This window comes from Schistocerca nitens, chromosome 2 (genome assembly GCF_023898315.1).
Source record: "Schistocerca nitens isolate TAMUIC-IGC-003100 chromosome 2, iqSchNite1.1, whole genome shotgun sequence".
In the NCBI taxonomy this organism is placed as follows: Eukaryota; Metazoa; Arthropoda; class Insecta; order Orthoptera; family Acrididae; genus Schistocerca; species Schistocerca nitens.
Genome location: NC_064615.1, coordinates 807,842,172 through 807,862,073, shown reverse-complemented (window position 1 = coordinate 807,862,073; position 19,902 = coordinate 807,842,172). Strand labels below are relative to the sequence as shown.

General features: G+C 38.4%; 1 protein-coding gene across 10 annotated transcripts in view; it reads right to left on the bottom strand.

Annotated features, from left to right (window-relative positions):
• Positions 1-19,902, bottom strand: part of LOC126237066 (sodium bicarbonate cotransporter 3) — a 1,007,081-nt gene that overhangs the window by 79,259 nt on the left and 907,920 nt on the right. The window lies entirely within an intron of this gene.

Here is a 19,902-nt window from a genome sequence, read left to right as displayed (position 1 = left end):
AACATAGAAACTGTAGCATAGATATCTAAGAATACATGTAACAGGCAAAAAAAGAGGTCTATACCCATTAGCTCACTGCCAACACATGTAACAAATATTTTTTTCATCCAATTCCAACAAGTTGCTACTTCAATTAAATAATTATGTTCACCATGTAGATAAGAAAAATTCCGTCTTTTGTGACAGAATGTTTATTTTGTAGCTAACCAAACATGTTTTGCCTATTCATGCTAGGCATCATCAGTTGTCTTCATTTTTCTATTTTTTTCATACATCCATGGGTTGTTCTGCAGGCACTAGAAACCCACATTACATGTTTCTAATTGATGAGTTACATTGTACATTTCAATATGTTTCCTACTGTGCGCTGCATATGGTTTCTCACTTGCTGTAGCATTGCCTCAAATGAACAAGACCATGTGGAGTGTGCAACACTACTCTGTCAACTAGAGCCTACAGAAAAACCCATTGATACATGAAAAGGATGGCATAATTAGGTGAAACATGTTTGATTAGAAACAAAATAAACATTTACTTGCAAAATACAGACTCGGCCAAGGGAGAGTATATTTGGGTGTCCATGTGTTTGTGCATGTGAATGAGTGTACTTTAGCTAGAAAAAGAGCTAGTGCTTGAAAGCTAGTGTGAATGCTATTTACTGTTACATGTTTCTGTGTTCTATCCACTGATCCACTATAGGTGAGTAAAGGCTGTAAGCAATATCCTGCCTGTGTTTTCTTTTCTCAATGAAACATATAATGCATCTAAATACATGAATGCTGCAAATAATTGTGTGGAATCAATTACCAGTTGCTATGTTGTTCATTATTTTGCAAGATGTATTACGCTCTTGCTTCAAATTGAAGTGATAACATTTTTTAATACTTTGCATTCATATTCCTAGTTAGTTAGTTATGTGCTCCATTGATCAATCTGACAGTAACTGTTATGATGTGGAATGTGTCAAGTGCATAAGAAATGCAGAAGTGAATCAAGGGGTTTTTTAAGCTTAAAATTTTTACTACCCATCCCATTTATTTATTTATATACTTGTTCCATAGATCTGTACATGTGAGCAAGTCACTCAGATGTGGAACGTGTCAATATACATAATAAAATACATAGAATAAAGACATTGTTATAGTATTAGTAACAGTGAACAAAAGTCATACTTATTAGCTTAAAAACTAGTCAACATAAATGTGAAGATAGCAGTTTCATATTTAGGGCATTATTGCATTTATTTTAACCTTGAACAGTAATCAAAACTTCCCACTTTGGGTTTAAAAGTGACCCAAAAATGGAAATGAGAAAAACAGGAATTTTTACATTAGGGCATTATTACATTAGTTTAACAGTAAACAGTGTCAAAAAATTTAAAAACATCTTTCCAATCTGGGTTTTACTTATTTCTCTGAAAGAATTCCTCTAGTGAATAAAGTGAGGTCTCAAGTAAATAATTATTCAAGCTACGTTTAAATACTGATGTACTATTCCTTATACTTTTGATGCTGTTGGGTAGGGAATTGAAAATTTTCGTTCCAGCGTACTTTACCCCTTTCTGAATAAGTGTCAAGTTCTTTAACTCACAGTGGAAATCCTCTTTTATTCTGGTGTTATGTTCATGATGTAGGCAATTCGTTTCATACAGAGTGGGGTTATTTATTATGAAGCACATCAGTGAATATATGTACTGAGATGTTGCTGTCAGTATTTCAAGTTGTTTAAAAAGATTTCGACATGAGGTTCGTGGGGGTACACCACAAATGATTCTTACTGCTCTTTTTTGTGCTGTGAGGATTTTCTTTGAGGCAGGTGTATTGCCCCAGAAGATGATGCCATAACACATGACTGAATGAAAATAGCCAAAGTAAGCTGACTTTGAGATGGTAATGTCATTGATGCGTGCCAAAATTCGTAAAGCAAATGTTGCCGACGTCAGCCGTTTTAGTGTTTGTAGAACGTGATGTTCCCAGTTCAGCCTACTGTCCACGTATACGCCTAGGAATTTTGATAAGTACACTTGCTTTATCATCTGATCATTCTGTGTGATAACTATTTCTTTTGGGTTTTTGTGGGTTGTCTGGAACTGGATAAAATTGGTTTTTTTCAGGTTTATTGAAAGGGAGTTAATACTAAACCAACCCAGAACTTCTTTAAGGATATCATTGACCTCGGATTCTAAGTCAGTAGTTGACACATTATCCACCACAATGCTCGTATCATCAGCGAACATTGTAAATTTACACTGCTTATTGATGGATAAAGGCAGGTCATTAACATATATGAGGAACAGCAAGGGCCCAAGCACTGATCCCTGTGGCACTCCATGCTGCACAATTCCCCACTCAAAAGAGTCCACTATATATTGTGTTACACTATCTGAAACATCTAGAATAATCTTCTGCTTCCTATTTTCGAGGTACGATTTTAACCAGTTCCCTACAGGTCCTGTAATTCCATAATGACAGGCCTTCTTGAAGAGTATCTGGTGATCTACACAGTCGAACGCCTTTGATAGGTCACATAAGACACCAATTGGCAGCCTCTTGCTGTTTATAGACTCTAGAACATCATTTGTGAATGAGAAAATTGCGTTATCTATTGAAACTCCCTTTTAAAAACCAAACTGCTGACTGTTAATGATGTTCAGGTCACCAAGGTGTGCCACAATCCTGTTGTACAGAGCTTTTTCTAGGACTTTTGAAAATGTTGTTAATAGAGAGATAGGGCGATAGTTTGACACATTTGTAGCATCCCCTGCTTTGTACAGGGGCCTGACAACAGAGTATTTCATTCTGTCTGGAAACACTCCTTGTTGCATGGATGTGTTGCAGATGTGAGACAAAACTTCGGCCACTTCACTACAGCAAGCCTTCAACAGCTTGCTTGAAATTTCATTGATACCAGCTGAATGTTTATTTTTCAAAGACTGTATGATTTTTTTTATTTCATTGGCAGTAATGGGAAGCACACTTATTTGACTGAAAGGTTCTGGAAAATTATTTTTCCTTATACAGGCAGCTTTATCTACAGAACCATGGCAACCTATCTGTGTTGGGACAGTTAAAAAATGTTGGTTTAAGATTTCAGCAATTTCCTCACTATTAGTTATCTCTGAGTTGTCAACAGTTAAAACAATATTTTTGTCTTTGGTGTAGTTTACAGTCCCTGTTTCTCTCTTTATCACATTCCAGATTGTTTTAATTTTATTTTCAAAATTAGTAATTTCAGATGCTATACACATACTTTTAGAGTTTTTAATTACTTTGGCAAGAATTTTACAGTAGAGTTTATAATGTTTTAGCTGAGCAGGGTTGTTAGAAGTCTTTGATGCTATGTAGAGTTGTCTTTTTCTCTGACAGGAAGCTATGATGTCCTTAGTGAGCCATGGTTTTTTTGCAGACCTAGCAGGTTGGACTCTGTATGACTTTTTTGGAAATACACTTTCAAAGGTACCTGCTATTTCATTTGTGAATAAATTGTATTTTGAATTAGCAGTTTCTGCTAGATAAACAGGTGTCCAGTCAGTACGCTGAAGACATGATCTGAACGTTTGAATAGCTTCCTCACTTATTTTCCTTACTGTTTTCCATCTAAGTGAGGTGTCACTCAGAGGAATTCCCAAGCTGTTGAAAGTAACTCGTTGTCCGTCATGGTCAGACAGACCATTTATAACCATTTCAATATTAATATGGTTGACTTTACTCTGATCAACGTTATCAATGAGAGTACTGGAAGAGGTTGTGGTTCTGGTGGGCGAGCTAACCACGGGAACAAGGTTGTACATGCACATGAGATTTTCAAACTCCACCTTGCAGGGAGAATTAACCAAGAAATCTATGTTAAAATCCCCAACAACTACCATGCCCCTATTTTTTCTACTTAAGTACAACAAAAGAGTATCTAATTGTTTAACAAACACTTTAAAATTACCAGATGGTGCCCTGTAAACTGCCACAACTGTTAATCTGGAGACAGTGTCTGGCACCTCTATAGCACATACTTCAAAATGTAGCTCAAAGCAGAATCTTTGTACATCTATTGCCGTGAACAAGACATTGTTTTTTGCATATACAGCTACTCCTCCTTTGTCCATATAGTTCCTGCAATAAGACGTTGTCAAATATAGTTGGGAATAGGGACCACTTCAATACCAGCAGTGATGTGGTGTTCTGTTAGACACAGAATGTGGGCACTGTTTATACCTTTTGTGTCTTCTATATTTGCCGTGAACTGATCCAGCTTCCAGTATAGGCCTCTTATGTTCTGATGAAACACTGTTAACTTTTGTTTGTCTTTAATTGTATTGCTGTTTGAGTGAACTTTCGTTTGTGTATTAATTACTTGTTGCAGATTTTTGTTACTGGACCAAATCCTGCTAGAGTTGGCCCAGCTCACTAGTTTCCCTCGTTAGTTAGGGCTATGACTGGTCTGCTTTCATGATTGTTATTGTTTAGGCCTATTATTTCATGAAAAGCTTTTCCAATGTCTGCTGCTAGTTTATTTTTGCCAAACTGATTTAGATGTAGTCCATGCTTTGTGAAGCAGTGTCTCTCATACTTGTCTGTATCCAGTAGTGTCACATTCGTAAACTTAGTGCAAAAGTGTTTCAGTTTACTATTCGTTAGGCGAATTTCTCTTTTCACACAAGACCAGTCTGCCAGGTCATATCTCGTGGGCACAGTTGTTAGTATTATGTTTGTATGCTGTAATAACTGCAGCAATACGAGTAGCTTTTTAATGAAAGTGCTGGCCTCGTTGCAATAAACATCATTTGCTCCTGCGATTATCGCAACACAGTCTTTTTCCGTGAATTTAGCACATTCTGTGTGTATGTCTTCTACCACATTCACGAATTTTGCTCCTGGTTTAACAATTGCTGATATACACGAACCATCTTGAGCAGAGTTCGACATGCATGTTGAAATATTGCGAGCATGACTGTCTCCAAATATTTTTACGTTATTTTTCCATTGTGTTTGTTTACATACGTGATCGGAACTTTTTCTTACGCAACCATGCGTGTTTTGTGTACACGTGTTGCCGTCTACTACAATTTTAGATGCACTGTTTTTGTTATTTGAATTATCACTGTTTATCAAGCACTGAACTTTGTCCAGTGTTGAGGCTTCTTTATTCACTTGTGGGCTTCCTTTCTTGTATATAAATGTGGCGTCATCGACGGTTACGTTTTCACGACGTACATAACACCGATCTACACACAACTGTCGAAGCACTACTGTTTTGTAGAGCTGTATATCTTTACCTTAAAGGGCACAAAATGCATGTATTATACCTGTAGATTTATTTACTCCTGTTCGAGCATTCACCTATGGTATAGAAGGCATTGATTTCAATTTATTTTTGCAAGTATTACTGCTGCCTGTCAGACATTTTATTTCATCTGATAATTTATCGAAAAGTTTTACAGCAGCATATTTTACCCCTTTCTGTGCCACAGATAGGTTAAGTAGAGCATAATGTAAGTCTTTCTTTCTTCTGTTATTATAATCATGAATGTTACTGTTGTTTTTAAATTGGTCCATGTTATTAAGAACAAATTTCATTAGTGAGTAAATGTAATGTGAGGCTGTAGTAAGAATTCCAAACCTTTTAAATAGATGCCTACAAGATGTGCAGCTATGAACCCTACACATAACTCTAGCTACTTTCTTCTAAACAATGAATAGTTTTTGGCTAAGTATTGAATTATCCCACAGTATTATTCTGTATGACAGAGTGTGAAAGTAACAAAGCATGTTAGCTTACTAATTTCTACATCCTCAAAATTGGCAATTATTTCGACTGCAAACGTTGCTGAACCTAGACGCTTTCAGAGGTTCAAATATGAATTTTCCAATTAAGATTCTCATCTATATGTACATCCAAAAATTTAGTATCCTCCACCGTGGCTATTGACTTCTGTTGATGTATTATATTTATTGAAGGAACTGTATTCCTTGCAGCAGGATATTGGATGTACTGTGTCTTTTCAAAGTTCAGAGCAGGCCCATTTGCAGAAAACCAATTAATAACTTGCCCAAAGGCATTATTTGTAACATTTTCTATTGGAGTTGCTTTTACTGAAATAATAATGATGCTTGTTATCATCAGCAAACAGTGTCAGTTTAGCTTCTTGTTTCAGATATGGATGGAGGTCATTCATTCACATATATTAAGAACAGAAGGGGACCCATGATCGAACCCCGTGGAACACCTAATGTAATTTCACTCCAGTTAGATGACTTGGCAAATTTCCTTAAATCACTTAAAACATATAAAAACATATAAAACATATGCTCTATTTAATTTGTCTCTGTAAAATATCTGTTATGCCTTTGAGCATTCTAAAAGAAAAAAAAAACTTTCTTTTTGCATTCACAGTAAAACATACTCTAGCAAATTTATGTAACTTTTCCAGCCATAGGATTACGCCATCATGTAGTTGCATAGACCAATTATTTGGGAACTGTTGCAAATGTGGCCATCAGATCTGTATGGGTGCAATATGGCAACATAGTCTTACACCCATAAAAGTTTTACTGAAAATGACAATAGGCACATAAGCCTACACTCACATTAGCCACATCAGCCTACACTCACTCACATATTCTAGCACCTTTGTGCCATCAACATTTGTGTCTCTTTATTACTGGCACTTCTTTTTGCAGAGACTCAACAAGTTGCCAGTAGTGGAAAGTCCTAGTAGAATGTGAATACTTTAGGAGTGAAGGTAACAGCTCAACACACACACATGCATTCTCTCTCTCTCTCTCTCTCTCTCTCTGCCTGGCTGGCTGAATACAAAATTCTGGGACTGCAGTTCTACAGTTTCACTGGGATGAGGGTTTGGATCAGGTGGAATAGATGAGTGGAGAGAGGAGATGGGGAGTGGGAGGGAGAGTTGGAGAAGCACGGCTTTATGGCCCAGAGGCAGTCAGCAACAGCATGGGACAAAAATTTGGGAAGGAAAAACAGCAGCTGCACAGGATAGGAATGTGACATGGGCACCAGCACTAGTGAGTTCAACTACATAGCCAAAGCAGGAGTCCAGAGAGGCTGGACCCCTCCCCCAAGAACCAAATGAAATTACACAAGACCCTCTCGCCTTGTAGTGAAATTAAAAGATGTAATGGGCAATCAAAAAGTTTCAGTTTGACAGCATTGCTGCAGCATATATGCAACAAAACATGACTCAGATGCCACTATATAAGCACTGACATGTGACCAAGGGATTACTGTGGGATTTATGTCTTGCCAATGTGTGTGCGGCAAGTTTGGAAGTGTGAACTATGGCAACATTATTACCAAATGTGTCCAAACAGGACCAATGTGCTGTTATTCTTTTCTTGGCTGCCACAGCACAAACAGTGGTAGACATCCATCATAGAATGAAGAATGTGTAAGGGACAGCATGTCTTTCCAAAAGCACTGTTGTGGAATGGAGTGACAAGGGGTGCTGCTGCTTCATGTTGTCATGAAAGAGCTAAGTCATTTGTGAAAAACATACTGATGCCACAAACACACTTGATCCACTTCAACTGTTCGAAAATGCTTCAATTTTCACTACCAAAAGGGTTTTGAAACATCAGGTGATCCCATAGTATGACACAAACACATTAAGATGTACAGCTGAACTATGAGAAAAAATATTAAACAGACTTTCTTTACAATCAAATATTCACAAGTCTCTGGGATCTAGTGAATTGCTATACCACTCTCAAGTAAAATACCACTGAAACAGTAACAAATGAACAAGTCAAAGTGAGCCAACTACTCATCATATGTGTAGACAAACAACCAACCTACCAACTGCAACTCAGTACAATGTCAGCATGTAGCAGAAAAATGAGTTGGCCTCACAGTGCCATTCAGCATGAGATGTAGCCAGGGAAAACATTTTTTTTGAACATAGATCTTACTACCGAGTGCAATGTATCTTTGTCCTTCTAACAATATGACACAGTAACTAATATGTCTAATATGGCCAAAATTTCTTAGAAAAAATAAGAAAAACTAAACCATATAAAGGTGCTTAATGAGTCTTGTGAAACAAAATTGTCAGCAATAAGAACATCAAGGGGCTACATAAGACAGTAAACTGTCTGGAGGTATTACAATAACTAAGTCAGATGTGAGAATGGAAGACAACTATGTGATCCACACAATGTAACAAGAACACAGTAAAGAGATAGAAAACACAGCAGAGTGAAGTTACAGTCATAGTTTTAGAATATAACTCAAATTATTACATCACATTAGAAAGCTTACAAGAGGAGGAGAAAAAGGACATTAACAGCATTCACAGTCAATATCACACTCAATAATACAGAAGAACAATAGAGTTGAAACTTACTCGCAGCTTACAACTGTGTGCCAGACTGAGAGTCAAACTCAGTATCTTTGCTTTTCGTGGGCAAGTGCTATACTGACTAAAAAGCCCTAGTACGTGGAAGGCAATGTCCCGAGTTTGAGACTTGTCCCAGACACAGTTTTAATATGCCAGGAAGTTTTGTATCAGCGCACATCCTGCTGCAGAGAGAAAATTTCATTCTGCAAACATCCCCCAGTCTGTGGTTAAGCTATGTCTCTGCAACATTGTAATTTCCAGGAGTGATAGTCCCACGAGTCTCACAGGAGAACTTCTGCAAAGTTCAGAAGGTAAGAGAAAGGTACTGATGGAAGTAGCTGTGACGGGTGCTTGGGTAGCTCAGTTAGTGGAGTGCTTGCCTGTGGAAGGCAAAAGACCTGAGTTCATGTCTCAGTCTGACACATAGTTTAAATCTACCAGGAAGTTTCATATCAGCGCACACTCTGCTGCTGAGTGAAAATTTCACTCGGGGAACAAAAGAGTTATTATCTATGAAGCTTGTATGTAACAACAAGAAGACCAAAAGGAAAGGATTTAAGGAATTAATTCTGTTACAGTACTCGCACAAGATGAAAGAGCAGTGCTGAGTTACAAAAGGTACACTTGGGGATGTTGTTATTGTTGCTGCTGTGGTCTTCAGTCCTGAGACTGGTTTGATGCAGCTCTCCATGCTACTCTATCCTGTGCAAGCTTCTTCATCTCCCACTACCTACTGCAACCTACATCCTTCTGAATCTGCTTAGTGTATTCATCTCTTGGTCTCCCTCTACGATTTTTACCCTCCACGTTGCCCTCCAATACTAAATTTGTGATACATCGATGCCTCAGAACATGTCCTACCAACCGATCCCTTCTTCTGGTCAAGCTGTGCCACAAACTTCTCTTCTCCCCAATCCTATTCAATACTTCCTCATTAGTTATGTGATCTGCCCATCTAATCTTCAGCATTCTTCTGTAGCACCACATTTCGAAAGCTTCTATTCTCTTCTTGTCCAAACTATATACCGTCCATGTTTCACTTCCATACATGGCTACACTCCATACAAATACTTTCAGAAATGACTTCCTGACACTTAAATCTATACTCGATGTTAACAAATTTCTCTTCTTCAGAAACGCTTTCCTTGCCATTGCCAGTCTACATTTAATATCCTCTCTACTTCGACCATCATCGGTTATTTTGCTCCCCAAATAGCAAAACTCCTTTACTACTTTAAGTGTCTCATTTCCTAATCTAATTCCCTCAACATCACCCGATTTAATTCGACTACATTCCATTATCCTCATTTTGCTTTTGTTGATGTTCATCTTATATACTCCTTCCAAGACACTGTCCATTCCGTTCAACTGCTGTTCCAAGTCCTTTGCTGTCTCTGACAGAATTACAATGTCCTCGGCGAACCTCAAAGTTTTTATTTCTTCTCCATGGATTTTAATACCCACTCCGAATTTTTCTTTTGTTTCCTTTACTGCTTGCTCAATATACAGATTGAATAACATCGGGGAGAGGCTACAACCCTGTCTCACTCCCTTCCCAACAACTGCTTCCCTTTCATGTCCCTCGACTCTTATAACTGCCATCTGGTTTCTGTACAAATTGTAAATAGCCTTTCGCTCCCTGTATTTTACCCCTGCCACCTTTAGAATTTGAAAGAGAGTATTCCAGTCAACATTGTCAAAAGCTTTCTCTAAGTCTACAAATGCTAGAAACGTAGGTTTGCCTTTGCTTAATCTTTCTTCTAAGATAAGTCGTAAGGTTAGTATTGCCTCACATGTTCCAGTATTTCTACGGAATCCAAACTGATCTTCCCCGAGGTCCGCTTCTACCAGTTTTTCCATTCGTCTGTAAAGAATTCGTGTTAGTATTTTGCAGCTGTGGCTTATTAAACTGATTGTTCGGTAATTTTCACATCTGTCAACACCTGCTTTCTTTGGGATTGGAATTATTATATTCTTCTTGAAGTCTGAGGGTATTTCGCCTGTCTCATACATCTTGCTCACCAGATGGTAGAGTTTTGTCAGGACTGGCTCTCCCAAGGCCGTCGGTAGTTCCAATGGAATGTTGTCTACTCCGGGGGCCTTGTTTCGACTCAGGTCTTTCAGTGCTCTGTCAAACTCTTCACGCAGTATCGTATCTCCCATTTCATCTACATCCTCTTCCATTTCCATAATATTGTCCTCAAGTACATCACACTTGTATAGACCCTCTATATACTCCTTCCGCCTTTCTGCTTTCCCTTCTTTGCTTAGAACTGGGTTTCCATCTGAGCTCTTGATGTTCATACAAGTGGTTCTCTTATCTCCAAAGGTCTCTTTAATTTTCCTGTAGGCAGTATCTATCTTACCCCTAGTGAGATAAGCCTCTACATCTTTACATTTGTCCTCTAGCCATCCTTGCTTAGCCATTTTGCACTTCCTGTCGATCTCATTTTTGAGACGTTTGTATTCCTCTTTGCCTGCTTCATTTACTGCATTTTTATATTTTCTCCTTTCATCAATTAAATTCATTATTTCTTCTGTTAGCCAAGGATTTCTACTAGCCCTCGTCTTTTTACCTACTTGATCCTCTGCTGCCTTCACTACTTCATCCCTCAAAGCTACCCATTCTTCTTCTACTGTATTTCTTTCCCCCATTCCTGTCAATTGTTCCCTTATGCTCTCCCTGAAACTCTGTACAACCTCTGGTTCTTTCAGTTTATCCAGGTCCCATTACTTGGGGATGTGTCCCCTTTAATTTTTTGAATCCTCAGAGGGAAAAAAGCTACAGTTTATTGATAGTAAACGGCAGAAAAATCATACATCAATGACATTATTAGCAAAAAGTGGTAATGATATTAGGTTTTATCTACATCTGAAGCATTTGTAAATAGCACATTGTGTGAAATTGACCCACTTGTGGATGTTAAAAGCCGCAGAAATAAATAATAGTCTTATGCGGTCAGATTTTACAATAAATTTCAAGAATACCAAATGTAAAACATCTAATATGACCACTGTATCATCATTAAATGTGTAATATAAAAAGACTAGAAGAATTACACAATAAATAATTTCAACATCTCTTACTTGTGAGTATTAAGGGAACAATGATAAACATGCACAATTAGATGAACACAATCATTACAAAAGATGCAAAACTCAATGTAGAATTATGCCTGTAAAACAACAAATACATTTGATTGATTTCTTCTGGATGAGTACCACAGCCTCCATAAATTCAAAGAAAGGCAGTATTTTCAGCAGGCTGCTTGGTTAAAATATTTGCTTTATTCGGCACTACTGGCCAATTTTGATCTTTAGTATATTTTCAAATACACATAAAAACATAACAACACATTGCTGTGTTTTTTACAGGTACACTTCAAAATGAACTGAAGCTCAAAATTGGCCAGAAGAGATAAATAAAGTACCATACTTATTTTAATCAAGCAGCCTGGTGGAAAAGATGCTAAATTGCAGATAGGCACATCAAAAAGACTCTTGTTGTGTCTATCTGTGACTCACCATCTCCGCTATATGGTGAGTAGCAACTTCCCTTCTCCTAATATTTTTACATTCCATCCTGGATTTTCCACTGTTTGATTTTAGCCTTGTGGAAAAGGTATATTTCTTTGGACAAATTCAGCTCTCATCCCATACCTTGAAACCTACATACAGAAACAAACGGATAAGCACAAAGGCTGTTGTGATATGTAGCACCACCTCCATAACGTCTCAGCTGTTTGTCATTACTAAAATGTGAAGAAAGGTAACTATATTTTATCTTAATGTGCGTCTCTTTTGTGTTGTAGCACAAGTTATCTTATTATTTGAGACTTCCTGGAGATTAAAACAGTGTGCCAGACTGGGACTCAAACATGGGACATTTGCCTTTGTGGGCAAGTATGACTCATGAGCTACACACATAGCTTTACTTCTGCTAGTACTTCATCACTTTATTTCCATCTCAAATTAGCATATGCTCAATTGCAGTGTAAAAATTCATTTTGTGTGCATTATGATGTTTGGTGAATGCAAGTGGCATTGAGAATTAAAGTGTTCTCAAACAGCAACAGAGTTGGTGATTTAATGTCTTAAAATACAAAGGTAATAAAAACAACAATTCTAAGGAATTATATAAAATTTCTCATTAAAATATGGGGATGGTATCTATAGATATACTAAAGGTGAAACTCTACTGGCTGCCTGTAAGTGGCCTGAAGATCATTTAACTGCACCACATGTGATTTAATAAACATGGAATTTGACAGAAAAAGGAAGGAGCCTGTGGCATGTTGAGGCTTTGAGTTGATCCACAAAACACATACGGATGGTGTAAATGGTAATGCATTGACTGCAGAAGTAGGGATCTGCATCAAACCCTGGCCTGTAACATAATTTAAGTTGCCACAGTCACTAAATGATGTATTAGTGAAAAATGTGAAACCAGGATTCAAAAGTGCAACCAGTCAGCATAAGAGCTTAATATTAAACCAGAATAGTTAGATATACCTATCAGGAAAATTAAGCTATTGTATAGTACAAATGAAATAATGAGTTGGTGCCTAAAGAAAAATAAATAATGGTTTAAGAGTATCTTTGGCAAACTTAAGACTGGGTATTATGGGGCTAATCTTTTGTCAGTGATTTTTGCATGTGCCGGTCACTTTCAAGCTGTTGGGGGAATGCTCTACATTATACTTTCTGCAAAATTTATGAATATTCCCTCTCTTGGGGTGAACAACTAGCACCTTCCAAAAGGAAATTTCCTACATAGGAAGTGTCCCCTACCTTTCCTGTCTTCTCTTCTTTCTTAGATTCCTCATATACACTGATGAGCCGAAAGATCATGACCACTGGTTGAACACTTCCTGGTGATGTTTCAGGCACGTGATGCAGTAGGGAAAGAATATAAGTGGAAGAGACATGAATGGGCTGTCATCACAGCGAAGATACAGCCTGGAAATGTGGAAATCCATTGATACAAGTGTTTTGACAAAGGGCACATTGCTGTGGCACTGCAGTTGGAAATGAGAATCTTTGTAATGGTGAAGCTGGTCACCTTTTGGCATACTACTGTCATGAATGCCTATGGAAAGTGGTTGAAGGATGGTGAAATAATGAGTAGGCTGTATGTATTGGACGACCACATCTCATCACAAAACATGGAGGTAGGATGATCCCAAACATGGTGTAATCGAGGATAGGCTGCAATCTGTGGCAGATCTGACAATAAAGTATAATGCTAGTGCCAGCATGTGCATTTCAGAGAACACCGTTCAAGTGCCATGAACTCTGAGATCCACATCACACAACCCCTATGTGTTCCTGTGTTGATCCAATGGCATCATCAGCTATGATTGCAGTGGACACAGCATTACTGAGTTTTCACCATGGATCGATAGACATGTGTTGCCTGTCAACACCAGGTCAAGCCAGGCTGCAGAAAACATGCACCATGCCACAGATGCAGACTGGTGAGGGCAGAATTATGCTATGGGGTACAATGATTTGGGCTTCCATGGGATCTGTGGTGGTAAATGACGGCATCATGACAGCTGTAAACTATGTGAACATTAACGCAGAGCCACCTGCATTGCTTCATGCTTGAAGTCTCCCTCTATGGTGACGACATCTTCCAGCAGGATAACTGTCCATCTTTCAAGGACAGAATCATGCTACAGTGGTTTGAGGAGCATTCTAGTGAACTCACATTGATGTCTTGGCCAGAAAGTCTGCCTGATTTGTACTTATTATAACACATATCGGGTATCAGCTGCATACCCGTAAACCACCATCCCGTTAATTTGCGGGAATTGCTTGACCTGTGCGTCGATATCTGGTGCCACATACTTCTGGAACTTCATCAGGAACTTGTAGAATCCATGATACATAGAATCTCTGTTGTACCGTGTTTGAAAAGTGGAATAACAAGTTATTATAAGATGGTCATAATGTTTTGGCTCATTGGTGAATGCTGTACAATTCCTGATTCTTTGTACTTGCACTAATCGTAGCAGATTTTCTACCCTTCTCCAGATACATTTATCAAACAATCTTGCTGTCACTGTTTTACATAAAACTGACAAAATATGAAATCAAAATGACCTGGCCAAGCAGTTACTGCTGTTGTGTGAAGCTTCATTGTTCACAGAAAAGTCCAGTTCTCAGTAAATTAATTCCATTAATTTATTGTATCAAGTTGTGCCAGAATGAAATCTAGAAGCCTAATTTTAAGATGTACAAAAATATACTGTGTATAAAGTTTTGTACATAGCATCCAGTTGATGGTTCTGTATGTGGAATTTTGTATTTGGAGTTCAGTATAGGATCTTCTTTATCTTATATGTTGTTGTCGTCTTCAGTCTTGAGACTGATTTGATGCAGCTCTCCATGCCACTCTATCCTGTGCAAGCTTCTTCATCTCCCAGTACTTACTGCAACCTACATCCTTCTGAATCTGCTAGATTCTTATATACTTTTCTATATTTTTATGATTACAAGTATGATTATGAAGAAAAAACATGTCTTATTTACGAAAGAGGAACAAATTATGAGAAATTATTTTTTTCCGAAGAAACCTGTCATATCACTGAGCTGTACAACATTTTTCCTCTATGATTCAAAACCTACTGAAGCACTCAAAATCTTAAAAAAGGCTTTAAATTATCTGACAAGAAATATGATCTGAAAAGTACCATTTCTCTTTGACATTTTTTAGAAAACTGAAAGATAAAAGTACCAAAATAGTTAAATCATAACATACGGCCATCTATAGCAGTGGAGGAGTTTACCATCTGCTGTAATATTTCACACTGACAACAGTGTACCATTTCCATTTGTCTTAATGGCACAGGATGCTACAGTTTAGAAGATATGAGGCTACATAAATCAATGACTGGGTTGGGTCACTACACTGTGTGTTCATCTGCACACATTGACAGAATGACTCTACTATAATGAATAATCCTTGCTTCATTTTAATTTTTAAATTACCACTACTACAGATGTACTCCAAACACTTGATTGATGGATATAGCTGAGTCCCTTCCAGCACTACCAACTTTAGCCAACAGACAAAACTACGAGTATTTCACAAGTGAATAAGATGATTTAAAACTCAATCATAAAAACACAGTATTGTCTACCACTTCCCCCATGAACCATGGACCTTGCCGTTGGTGGGGAGGCTTGCGTGCCTCAGCGATACAGATGGCCGTACCGTAGGTGCTACCACAACGGAGGGGTATCTGTTGAGAGGCCAGACAAACATGTGGTTCCTGAAGAGGGGCAGCAGCCTTTTCAGTAGTTGCAGGGGCAACAGTCTGGATGATTGACTGATCTGGCCTTGTAACATTAACCAAAACGGCCTTGCTGTGCTGGTACTGCGAACGGCTGAAAGCAAGGGGAAACTACAGCCATAATTTTTCCCGAGGACATGCAGCTTTACTGTATGATTAAATGATGATGGCGTCCTCTTGGGTAAAATATTCCGGTGGTAAAATAGTCCCCCATTCGGATCTCCGGGCGGGGACTACTCAAGAGGACGTCGTTATCAGGAGAAAGAAAACTGGCATTCTATGGATCGGAGCGTGGAATGTCAGATCCCTTAATCGGGCAGGTAGGTTAGAAAATTTAAAAAGGGAAATGGATAGGTTAAAGTTAGATATAGTGGGAATTAGTGAAGTTCGGTGGCAGGAGGAACAAGACTTTTGGTCAGGTGATTACAGGGTTATAAATACAAAATCAAATAGGGGTAATGCAGGAGTAGGTTTAATAATGAATAAAAAAATATGAGTGCGGGTTAGCTACTACAAACAGCATAGTGAACGCATTATTGTGGCCAAGATAGACACAAAGCCCATGCCTACTACAGTAGTACAAGTTTATATGCCAACTAGCTCTGCAGATGATGATGAAATTGATGAAATGTATGACGAGATAAAAGAAATTATTCAGGTAGTGAAGGGAGACGAAAATTTAATAGTCATGGGTGACTGGAATTTGTCAGTAGGGAAAGGGAGAGAAGGAAACATAGTAGGTGAATATGGATTGGGGGGAAGAAATGAAAGAGGAAGCCGCCTTGTAGAATTTTGCACAGAGCATAACTTAATCATAGCTAACACTTGGTTCAAGAATCATAAAAGAAGGTTGTATACCTGGAAGAATCCTGGAGATACTAATAGGTATCAGATAGATTATATAATGGTAAGACAGAGATTTAGGAACCAGGTTTTAAATTGTAAGACATTTCCAGGGGCAGATGTGGATTCTGACCACAATCTATTGGTTATGAACTGCAGATTGAAACTGAAGAAACTGCAAAAAGGTGGGAATTTAAGGAGATGGGACCTGGATAAACTGAAAGAACCAGAGGTTGTAGAGAGTTTCAGGGAGAGCATAAGGGAACAATTGACAGGAATGGGGGAAAGAAATACAGTAGAAGAAGAATGGGTAGCTCTGAGGGATGAAGTAGTGAAGGCAGCAGAGGATCAAGTAGGTAAAAAGACGAGGGCTAATGGAAATCCTTGGGTAACAGAAGAAATATTGAATTTAATTGATGAAAGGAGAAAATATAAAAATGCAGTAAATGAAGCAGGCAAAAGGGAATACAAACGTCTCAAAAATGAGATCGACAGAAAGTGCAAAATGGCTAAGCAGGGATGGCTAGAGGACAAATGTAAGGATGTAGAGGCTTGTCTCACTAGGGGTAAGATAGATACTGCCTACAGGAAAATTAAAGAGACCTTAGGAGAGAAGAGAACCACTTGTATGAATATCAAGAGCTCAGATGGCAACCCAGTTCTAAGCAAAGAAGGGAAGGCAGAAAGGTGGAAGGAGTATATAGAGGGTTTATACAAGGGCGAAGTACTTGAGGACAATATTATGGAAATGGAAGAGGATGTAGATGAAGATGAAATGGGAGATAAGATACTGCGCGAAGAGGTTGACAGAGCACTGAAAGACCTGAGTCGAAACAAGGCCCCGGGAGTAGACAACATTCCATTAGAACTACTGATGGCCTTGGGAGAGCCAGTCATGACAAAACTCTACCATCTGGTGAGCAAGATGTATGAGACAGGCGAAATACCCACAGACTTCAAGAAGAATATAATAATTCCAATACCAAAGTAAGCAGGTGTTGACAGATGTGAAAATTACCGAACTATCAGTTTAATAAGTCACAGCTGCAAAATACTAACGCGAATTCTTTACAGACGAATGGAAAAACTGGTAGAAGCGGACCTCGGGGAAGATCAGTTTGGATTCCGTAGAAATGTTGGAACACGTGAGGCAATACTAACCTTACGACTTATCTTAGAAGAAAGATTAAGAAAAGGCAAACCTACGTTTCTAGCATTTGTAGACTTAGAGTAAGCTTTTGACAACGTTAACTGGAATACTCTCTTTCAAATTCTGAAGGTGGCAGGGGTAAAATACAGGGAGCGAAAGGCTATTTACAATTTGTACAGAAACCAGATGGCAGTTATAAGAGTCGAGGGACATGAAAGGGAAGCAGTGGTTGGGAAAGGAGTGAGACAGGGTTGTAGCCTCTCCCCGATGTTATTCAATCTGTATATTGAGCAAGCAGTAAAGGAAACAAAAGAAAAATTCGGAGTGGGTATTAAAATTCATGGAGAAAAAGTAAAAACTTTGAGGTTCGCCGATGACATTGTAATTCTGTCAGAGACAGCAAAGGACTTGGAACAGCAGTTGAACGGAATGGACAGTGTCTTGAAAGGAGGATATAAGATGAACATCAACAAAAGCAAAACGAGGATAATTGAATGTAGTCTAATTAAATCAGGTGACGCTGAGGGGATTAGATTAGGAAGTGAGACACTTAAAGTAGTAAAGGAGTTTTGCTATTTAGGGAGTAAAATAACTGATGATGGTCGAAGTAGAGAGGATATAAAATGTAGACTGGCAATGGCAAGGAAATCGTTTCTGAAGAAGAGAAATTTGTTAACATCGAGTATAGATTTAAGTGTCAGGAAGTCGTTTCTGAAAGTATTTGTATGGAGTGTAGCCATGTATGGAAGTGAAACATGGACGATAACCAGTTTGGACAAGAAGAGAATAGAAGCTTTCGAAATGTGGTGCTACAGAAGAATGCTGAAGATAAGGTGGGTAGATCACGTAACTAATGAGGAGGTATTGAATAGGATTGGGGAGAAGAGAAGTTTGTGGCACAACTTGACTAGAAGAAGGGATCGGTTGGTAGGACATGTTCTGAGGCATCAAGGGATCACAAATTTGGCATTGGAGGGCAGCGTGGAGGGTAAAAATCGTAGAGGGAGACCAAGAGATCAATACACTAAGCAGATTCAGAAGGATGTAGGTTGCAGTAGGTACTGGGAGATGAAGAAGCTTGCACAGGATAGAGTAGCATGGAGAGCTGCATCAAACCAGTCTCAGGACTGAAGACTACAACAACATTGTCTACCAGCTAACATTGGCTGCAACCAGAAATCAGTCAGTACCAACCAATGCCATTTGGCATTTACCACTTCAGCTATTCCGAACAGTCAACATACCAAGGCTTTTCTAAGCAGGTGAATGCAGTATTTACAGTGACAGCAGATTTCTCATTAAAATTAATTACTAATATGCAAATCTAATAGATTTTCATTCATGGATAGGATAGGGCATAAAAAATAAGTGCGACAGAAATTTTATAAAAATTGCAGGTAATTTATAATTCTTTTAACCATTCTTTGAAGTCGGTGAATGACTTCTATCAAAGTGACAATATCAAGAATGATCACTAACACCTATGTTGTACTAAAGCTCTGCAATGGATAGTACGGCATCTTATCCTCTTTATGAGCTCAATATTTCACTCTTTATGGAGGCATACTGATGTAATTGTACAGGCAAGGAAATATGAAGTTGTGATACTCAAAACGGAAACCAAACATCGTTGTCATGGTCCTGATGTCAGGTGATAGTATGTGTAAAGTGTAGAGGGATAGGTGTTGAGAAATTAATAGAGAGAGTAATATGAGATTCTTATGTTGTGAAATAACTTAACTACAAGAATTTTGTAAACAAAATAGTTTTGTACAAGACAGCTAAATTGAATGATTTTGCACTATTTTTAATAGAGCTGGTTTTCTATTTGAGAAGTCTGAGGCTTTAATCCCTGTCAAGTCATGCTGATGTAGGTCTTCTGTGGTTTCCCTAAATTACTTTGGCAAGGCCATGTCTGACCAGCTATCCTATCCTTGACAAAATTATGTACATGCCTGTGTATATGAATTATGTATTTGTTCTTGAACTGAAATACTGCAACATATACAATGCCCTTATAAAAGTGACCCTTGCATGAATAAAGGCAATGGCCTTGCCGCAGTGGTTCCACCAGTTCCCATGAGATCATCCAAGTTAAGCACTGTCGAGTGTGGTCGGCACTTGGATGGGTGACCATCCAGGCCGCCATGCGCTGTTGCCATTTTTCGTGGTGCACTCAGCCTTGTGATGCCAATTGACGAGCTACTTGACCGAATAGTAGCGGCTTCGGTCAAGAATACCATCATAACGACTGG